General features: G+C 49.6%; 2 long non-coding RNA genes across 2 annotated transcripts; both read left to right on the top strand.

Moving 5' to 3' along the window:
* LOC131394638 (uncharacterized) lies at positions 1-2,599 on the top strand. The gene is made up of 3 exons (XR_009216202.1): positions 1-99; positions 836-926; positions 2,535-2,599. It is a non-coding gene; the product is annotated as an uncharacterized LOC131394638 (long non-coding RNA).
* Positions 2,600-3,953: 1,354 nt separating this feature from the next.
* Positions 3,954-5,480, top strand: LOC131394637 (uncharacterized). The gene is made up of 3 exons (XR_009216201.1): positions 3,954-4,030; positions 4,964-5,112; positions 5,411-5,480. It is a non-coding gene; the product is annotated as an uncharacterized LOC131394637 (long non-coding RNA).
* The last annotated feature ends 3,753 nt before the right edge of the window (positions 5,481-9,233 follow it).

The raw sequence follows: 9,233 nt of genomic DNA, 5'->3' as shown, positions 1-9,233 counted from the left end.
GGCGGCGCCGTGGATGGAGCGGGAGGTCTGCGCGGTGTGTCCAGTCTTCTCGGCGCGGACCGCATTCCCGTGGACCTTCGGCCGAAGGGGCGACGCGCGGTAAGCGGCGGGCGGTCCCGGCTCCGGTCGCGGTCCAGGGAGGGGCCTGGGCCGCGGGCAGCCCCGTCACGGCCCGGCGTCCCTCCGTCCCCCCGGAGCCCCGTTTCCCCGGGCTGTTCGCTCAGGGCGCCCGAGGCTGCTGTTCCTCCCGGCTCCGGGCGCCGCCGGCCCCTCCTCAGAGTCGCCGTCACCGTCACCGTGTGATTTTGTCCGCAGGTGGCTTATCCGCGTCTGGAGGCGGTGTTTCGGTTGTTACTAATGGGGGCGCTCCTGGCATCTAGAGGGGGAGGCAGGGATGCTGCTCAGCGTCCTCCAGGGGCCAGGACGGCCCGACAGAGAATCATCCGGCCCCAAATGTCAGTGGTGCCGAGGTTGGGAAACCTGCTCCACGGCCTGAAAATCTCCCGAGCCTTGAATGAAGTGTGGGAATTGTTTACAAGTCATCGAGCCACTTACAGGGTCCCTAAATGACAAGCTTGTTTAAAGGGCCCAGAGTCACCAAAAAGTCTCTGTCCAGCCAAGTGAGTTGAGTGACTCAAGTGCACACAGCACAAAGCTGCTTCCTCCCATCTTGGGGAGCAGGTGACTGCATAGGAATCGGGAAAATTCAGTCACAGCCAACAGTTACAGTTAAATCAGTAAATACAAAAAAGAAAAGTGAATGGGGTGAACTTTCCATCCAACACCCTATAAAAGGCCTCAAAAGCTTGTTTGCGCTTTTTTTTCCCCCCCTCAGACACGAAAACATCCGTGGAGCTCAAGTTTGAGGTGAAACCAGGCTCAGGGTCCACCTGTCCTCGCTGATCCATGGATTTCTGTGTGACCAGGTGAGTACCCTGTGGACCTGGTACCAACAGGTTCCGGCAGCCTCCGCTGTGCAGAAGACCTGCCAGTGGGCTTTCCTGGGCTCAGGTTGTCACCACATGGACACTGAGAGTGAGGGTATCTTGAGAAAAATTATTGATGTTTGATGGATTATATTCAAGGGAAAGACGGTAAGCTGTGTGTGGTAAATATTTCAGTAAGTACAGTTATATGCAAATAAGAACACATAAAACAAGTGTAAATAACTGCAAATGTGTATTATAGTAGAAAATATAGATTTACTTGCATTGCATAATACTCAAAAGTCAGGATTTATATATAATGTAAATACAGAAATGTTTTGCGTGTGTATGTAGTATTAGAAGACATCCCATTAAATATTAGCAGGGATACTCAGCAACATTCCTTAGACCCATTCAACTTGACTTCTAAAGTCCTATAAATCCTCCACAAAAATTTGAAATATAGGAGCATTCAGGGAAAAAGATGATTGGAACTTCTTTGTATTAATAACAAATTTAACATTGAATTTGCCAGTAGCCAGATTTATTTTGAGCATTTTTTTCTTTATGCCATTTCAAATCATTGGGAGGAGTACTAAGCAACACTGTAGATTGCAGGGCAGGGCACTAGTCTCTAAAAAGACTGTCCTCACCACTTTGTCTTCTAAAGGGAATTAACTTTGTTTCTTGAAACTTTTCTGAAATAACGGTCTGGTGATTCACGTTGCAGAGAATCTTGTTAAGTAATTTTGTATTTAGTTGTTGGCCTCTACTAATTGTGTGTGTATGTGTGTGTGTGCCTTTTTCATTCTAGCTTTCCTGTGATGTTCTTGAGGGGAATGTGTGCTTGTCATGCAATAGATAGTCTTTGAGTTTATAATTTATGGTGACCCACCATCCTTGTTTACTCAGGACAGAGGGGTTTTCCAGGACACAGGACGTTTAGTGTTCAAACCAGGGCAGTCCTAGACAAACCGGGATGGTTCCTCATCTGATGAGCCAGGCCCTGGGCCACATACATGGGGACCTGGAGAACCAGAGAGACCTTGTCCCACCTCCGTGGAATTTATATTGTATTTGGGAATTTGGATTTTAGACAGTTAATGATGAGAGTGATGTGGGAGTTTGGCACAAGGGGACTCAACCTGAGGGGACAGGGAAGCCCTCTTGAGAAGGACTGATATTTAGCTTGAGAGCTAGAGATGGGACTGGATTTAGCTAGTTGGAGGGTTAGACTGGAGTGAGGGTGTGGGAGTGTGTTCAAGAGAGCGTTTCAGGCAGAGGGACCTGCATGAGGACACCCCTGAAGCAGAGAGCCTGGTGTGTCCATGAACTGAGAAGAGGGATGGCTGAGCTGAGTCAACACAGGGGGAGGGGTGTGAGCCACACCGGCGAGGGGGGACAGGCAGGACCAGATCAGGGGTGACTTGGGACTCTGTTCTAAGACCAGTGGGAAGACTCTGGAGAGATGCGAGTAGAAGGAGGATGTGATTAGCGTTTGGTCTAAGCACGTGGGTTCAGATGGACTTCATGGTTAAGAATGTAGACTTAAGAGGCGAGATGGGAGGTGCTGGGAATAAGATGAGGAATAAGGTGACTGTTCCCTAGGCCTGGGTGATGGCTGTGGAGCAGGAAAGAAGTAGAAAGAAAAGACCTTGGAGTGTAGAACCGAGAGAACGTAACGGTACTTTCTTGCCGCATGTGTCAGATGGCACAGGGCAGAGACTGTTCTCCTCGCTGCTGTCCGTGCAGACCTGCAGGCGCCCCCTGACTCAGGTCTGTGTGTTCACCCCTCTTTGTCACTCACAGGCCCCCCTCCACATCCTAAAGGAAGTCAGGCCTTACTTGTGAGGGGGTTGTCTCACATGGGAGACACCGAGGAGAGCCTCTCCAGACATCAGAGCAGCCCCTTCAGCCTCTCCCTCAGCCTCTTCCCTTCCCCTCTCTCGCTTTCCACACCCAGAAGGACCCCTGCTCAGTATTCCATGTCCCCAGGTTCTCCCTCCCCCAGGCTTGAGAAGGGTGGGGCAGCCACTGGGGTGGACATCATCTGCACCTTCCACTCTGACCCCCGCTGGTCCCAGGCTGGACGGAGAGCGACTCTACAGGGAGCTGAGCCATTAGACCCAGGGCGTCGCCCACCTGGGCTCCCCTCACCCTGGACGGGGACAGCCTCTACGTCAGTGGTGAGGGGCTGTGCTACAGCCACACTGTCTCTCCCAGTCAGAGTTCTGTGTTGCCTCCATTGCTCTAAAGTGAGCTATGATCCATCTCTCTATGCTTCTGGTCTGGGATCAGTCTTCTCATCACTGTGTGATCACTGGGTCCAGCCACCTTCCATCTCGTTGCCTCCACCCTGAACACCCCTCCCCTCTATCCCTCTGCTTTCCCCACAAAGCTCCCTACATCCCCCCTCTCCCTTAATCCTTTATGTTCACCCCAGCTCTTGCTCAGCTCCTCTCGCCTTCTCTCCACAGATTACACCTATGGAGCCGCAGCCCCGACTACCACCAGTGAGTATTCCTGGCCCTGATGTCCTGGGTCCCGTCCGCATTTGGGGTTGGGGAGCACTTGTTCTCCTTCATCCGCTGTCCTTGGTGAAGGAAGCACCTGGAAGGGCCCTAATTCATCCCTTCTCTCCCTCCCGGGTTCTGGTGGAGAGTCCCAGCCCAGGGTGAGAAAGCCTTAGACACAGACGTGTTCTCCACCACATTCTGACCCCACGTGGTTTTCACTTTAATTCTCCTGAAGCCCCGCCCTTGGTCCTCCTTTTCCAGGTATCCCATCCGTCTGTCCAGTTTTCTGCCCGTCCATCTGCCTCTCCTCCGAGTTCAGTCTCTCTTGTTCACCTATCTCTCTCTCTTGGGCTGCTCTCATCCACAGGCTTGCTCATCCCTCTACTCACACAGTCACCCGTCCCCTCACTCTCATGTATGCTTCACCTGTGAATGGTGGTCCTGGGACAGCCACTGCTGGAGCCCGGGTGAGCCTGGGGGCTCCTCCCACTCTGTGCCTCCCTGAGACAGCCCTCGCCACAGCTCCCGAGCCAGACACCACGTCCCTGCATACTTCATCATCACCTGTGCCACCAGAAGCCACCACAGGTGTCTGGGGGCCCCTTTTCCTTCCCAAGAGAAGCTCTCCGGCCCCACTCCTCCACCAGCCGGTTGTGATCCAGGAGCTGGGAAGCCAGGGTGTGAAATTCTGGTTTTAGGGCAATCATGCTGATCACAAAGATTATACCGACGGTTCAGTCTCAGGCCAGCCCTCAGAGAGCCCCTAGTCTTGTGAAATTAACACACCATTATAGTACAATGTGGGATGTTTCGGGGAGAGGCGCCTGGCATGATTTGGAGGGGAAGAGCTTGCTAGAGAAAGTTTCACCAGAATGGAGTCTTTGAGAATAAGTAGGAGGGACCCTGGCAACTAGAGGATGAAGGGTTTTCCTGGCAGAGAGGATTCCATGATCAAAGGCTCCAGCCAGAAACAACATGCCCTATGGGGAGAATTGAAACGAATTTGGGTTGCGTGAAGCATGGAGTTTAACCCGCAGTACATGGATAAAATGAGACTGAAAGGTCAGCAGGAGCCAGATTGAGTAGAGCCTTGAGTGCCAGGTCAAGAAGGTTGAACTAACACTGAAGGCCATAGGGAGCCATGGGTGGTACTAGAGCAGTGGTGGCCCTAGTGAGGTATTCATTTCAGAAAGATTCTTCTAGTGGTGCATGTAGAACATCCTTTAGACAGAGCATCCAGTGAGCCTGCTGGGGTGTTGGTCCGGGTAAAGGAAGTTAACACCTAAGCTGGGACAGGCATGGAGAGAGGGAGTGTATGTGAGGACCAGTGTGCAAGTGGAATTGGTGTTACTGGGAGGGAGGAGGAGCTGAGCAGATGTGCTGGTTCTGACCTGGGTGACCACACGGGTGGGTGGTGGTGCCCCTGGGAGAGAAGACGACAGATGATAATGAGTGCAGGACTCTGGTGTGGTCTCAGGCCAGCTCTCAGTGATGGCCATCGCTCTCCCTCTCGTCTTACAGCTTTGGGGCACAACCTGAAGTCCCTCACAGTCACCTTCCCCATCTCCACCCTCAAGTATTCATCAGACAGGAGCAACGGCTCAGCCACGTTCAACTCCACTGAGAGGGTCCTGCAGAGCCTGGGGAGACCCTGGTCCCAGCAGCTCCTGGTGGGTTAAATCCCACCCAGCCCCTCCCCCAATCCCTGTCCCTCCTGCTCATCCTCCTCCTCCTTCCTCCCCAGCTGGATCCTTGTTCAAGAAGAGCAGCCTGGGCCTCTTCTCCTTGAGTTGCAGACTGATCTCCCTCAGGTGAGACCCTCCCCTGATTAGTTGCCCCTAATGACCACTTTTGCCACCACCCCTCTCTGTCTCGCCCCTGTCCTCCCATTTCCTCCTTCCTGTTCTGACCCCCACCCCAGAGGTTTCAGGACCTCTCTCTAGAGTCCCCACGTCCCTCTCTCCCCAGGCCTGAAAAGGATGGGGAAGCCAGCAGTGTGGACGCTGTCTGCACCTACCATCCTGACCCCGTGGGCCACCATGCCTGTGTGCTGGGAACGGAGAGTCTCCACCTGTCTGCTCTTCCTCTCGGTGGCTCCAGGCTCTGCAGCACAGAGTTTATCCATCCAGAGAGAGCACCAGCTACATTTCCACATCATCAGCTGGAACCTCAGCAACCCGGAGCCCACATCCTCGGAATACACCGCCCTGCTGAGGGACACCCAGGACCAGGTGGGTTCTCCCCTGTCCCGTCTCTCCTTGCCCTGAGGGCACCGTCATTCCTCCGTCTGACTTACATCTGTTACGTGATTGTTTCAACCCTTCACTTTCCCTGCGTGCCTGGGTTCTCTCAGTGTCCAGAGGTGATGTCCTAGCTGCCTTCCCCATTTCTCACATGGGTAAACTGAAGCTCAGAAAGGGGATTATTGTGCCTAAGGTCACACAGTGAGTTAGGGGCAGAGCCAGGAGTTGAAGTCAGGTCTCCCTTGCCCCAAGGTCTGTGATCTTTCACTGGCTCCAGTGGCCCCCTGCATCTCCAGGAGACCTCCATCTTCTCACCCACTCTCCCTTGTGTTTGTTCTAGGTCACCAAGCTTTAAATGAAATTACATGAGAAATTCAGTTCCTCACTCACACACACTAGCCACATTTTAAGTGCTTGATAACAACATGGGGCTAATAATGAGTGTATTTGGTAGTGCAGGCAAATGTTGACATTATTGCAGAAAGTTCTCTTGGACAGGACCCAGAAGCAGGGAATCTAGAATCAGGGTAGAATTCCAGACACCCTTGTTCATCCCTTGTGTCCTTCCAGGTCGGTCTCCCATGGTAACCACACTGCAGTGGACTCACTGTGTACCCAGCCGCCTTGGCACAGAGACTGGATAGAGTTGCCATCTATGAGGAATTCCTGCGGCTGACCAGAATAGTACCCAGCTGCAGAACTTGACCCTGGACGGGAAGAATGTCCTTGGGGATGGTAAGGCTCCCTGGTCATTGGGGAAGAAAGTGAGGCCTTTCTAGGGACTCTGGAGGCCTGGGGCTGAGAGAACACTGAACTTGCTCAGGCTGGCAGGAGGTGGCATAGTCCCCCAGTCTTTACCCACCATTGAGAGAGAGAAAAGGACACCAGTGTAGTATGGGAGGCCCTCACCTTCTCCTAGACAGCTCAGTGACCTCAAGCTAGTCACCTCCCCTCTACGGACTTTTGTTTCCTTATGTCTGCACTGAGAGCCACTGGGCCCGATGGTCAATGAGGGCCTCCAGCTGTGTGTGAAGCAGACTTACAGGTTTGGGGGTGGATGTGGTTTCTGATCCACAGGCTATAGTTTGCCAAGTCCTGCTCTAGATGAGCACCAATGCACTAGAACATTCTGCAGTGGTGGAATGTTCTATATCTGTGCTGTCCAGTGCATAGCTGCATGTGGCTGTTGAGTGCTCGAAAGATGGTATTGTGACTGGTCTTTATTGTTACTGATTTTTAATGTTACTGAGGTTAGAATTTTTATTTTATTTAACTAAAATTAATTTTAATTCAAAAAGAGACTTGCTGCTGCATATCAGACAGCACACCTCTAAGAGGTTGTCTGGGTAGAGGCACAAGTAGGGGGACCTGCACCCCTCCCCCCATGTCCACTCCCTCCTGGAGTTTATGTTGTAGCTGGCAATAACAAGAATAGAGAATTGAAACTTATCAATTATTTGATCTGAACAAACTCATATTTTTAGGGGGTAACCAGAGAAGACTTCCTGCAGGAAATTACATTGTAGGTTAATCCTAGAAAATGAATATTAAGCAAATAGATAAAGGAGAAGGGGATGATGTGTTTCTAGGCACGGAAGAACAATTTTGAGTGGGAATTTACGAATTTAGAGAGATCACATAGGCTTGCCAACTGTGATGACCCATTCTCCCCCCAGCCGTCATAAGACAGTCCAACCCAAATTCAGTCCTCTGTGTCCAGAGGTATTAATTTGGTTTAATTTATTACACTTTTGTTCTGTGATAATGGCCTTGGATTTTGTAGCAAAGTGTGCTCACTTTTTAGAGATGGAAAGTAAAATGGGGTGAAACATCATGATGTCTACTTGACTTTAATATTTCATTGAAAACATGGGATGAATCAAGGGCGGCAAGTGTTAATAATTTATACATTGATGAAATATTGTTTTAATTGGATGGAATATACATTGTTAAATCTAGATGATGGATGTTTATGAGACTGTTCCCTTTATTTTTCTGTGTCTAAAAGTTTTATTAAAAAGAGTGAAACACACTCACATGCATTCTCCATTTCATTCACTTCCAGAATATTCTCCCAACAGAGATGACACCTTGACTGAGAAGCATGGTAAAGCTGCATGAAACCCCAGCCCACGGTAGGGGGCGAGTATCTTGATGCTGTGCCTCATTGAAGAGAACCATGCGCACAGGGTCTTGGATGATGAGGAAAGTTGGCCAACCCTTGTCAAGGACGGTTGAGGCACAGTGGGGTCAGCAGGAGCCCTGGGGCGATGACAGGAGGTGGCTCACCCCACCACTTGTCTCCCCAGACCTCCCCTTCTGGGTCCTCATCCTCATCTGCTTGGCAGGCCTCCTGGTGCTCATCACAGGCCTGATCTGCTGTCTCCTGGTAAGCCATGACGTGTTGATTGTCTTCTTACCATTGGGTTGTAAGAGCTCTTTATATATTATAAGTACACGTCCTTTTCTAGGGATATGTTTTGCAGATGTTTTCTCCCAGTCTGTGCGTGGCTTGCCTTCTCCTTCACAACATGAGTCATAGGGGAAATATAAGTGACGGTCATCATGAGATTCTACCACACTTGAGAATGGCTAAAATTAAAAAGACTGACTATAGCAAGTGTTGTTGAAGATGTCAAGTCACTGAAACTCTCATCGAGTGCTGGTGAAAAATAGCTTGGATGCGTCTTTAATAATTACATACGTCTATCCAGCCATTCCTCTCCTAGGTATCCATCCAAGGGAAATAAACTCGTATGTCTATACACAGACTTGTACACACATGTTGATAACAACCTATTTATTCTAGACAAAAACGGAAAACAAGCAAAATGTCCATCTACTGGTTAACAGATACACAAAGTGTGGTATATCCCCACAGTGGAATACTATTCAACCATAAAAAAGAATGAATTATTTTTTTTCTTTTTTAATTATTTTATTGAAATTATAAAGGGTGTTAACATTGTGTAATTTCGGGTGTTCATTATTATTTGTGAATTTCTGTATAGACTGCATGCTCACCACCAGCAGTCTAACTATTATCCATCACCATGCATATGTGCCCCTTTAACTCTTTCACTCAATGCCCAGCCCCCATCCCCTCTGGTAACCACTAATCTGTTCTCTTTATCCCTGTATATGTTTATCTTCTGCGTATGAGTGAAATCATGCATATTTGATTTTGTCTGGCTTATTTCATTTAACATCCTACCCTCAAGGTCCATCCAGGTTGTTGCAAACACGATGATCTTGTCTTTTTTTTTGGCTGAGTAGTATTCCATTGTATATAATACATACCACCTCTTCTTTATCCATTCATCTGTAGCAGGGCGCTTGGATTGCTTCCATGTCTTGGCTATTGTGAATAACGCTGCAGTGAACACAGGGGTGCATAAATCTCTTTGAATTGTTGATTTCAATTTCTTTGGATAAATACCCAGTAGTGGGACAACTGGAAGGTATGCTATTTCTATTTTTAATTTTTTGGGAAATCTCCATAGTGTTGTCTCTAGTGGCTGCACCAGTTTGCATTCCCACCAGCAGTG

This window comes from Diceros bicornis, chromosome 30 (genome assembly GCF_020826845.1).
Source record: "Diceros bicornis minor isolate mBicDic1 chromosome 30, mDicBic1.mat.cur, whole genome shotgun sequence".
Classification (NCBI taxonomy): domain Eukaryota; kingdom Metazoa; phylum Chordata; class Mammalia; order Perissodactyla; family Rhinocerotidae; genus Diceros; species Diceros bicornis.
The sequence above is the reverse complement of the archived record's forward strand: the minus strand, read 5'-3'. Positions and strand labels throughout refer to the sequence as shown.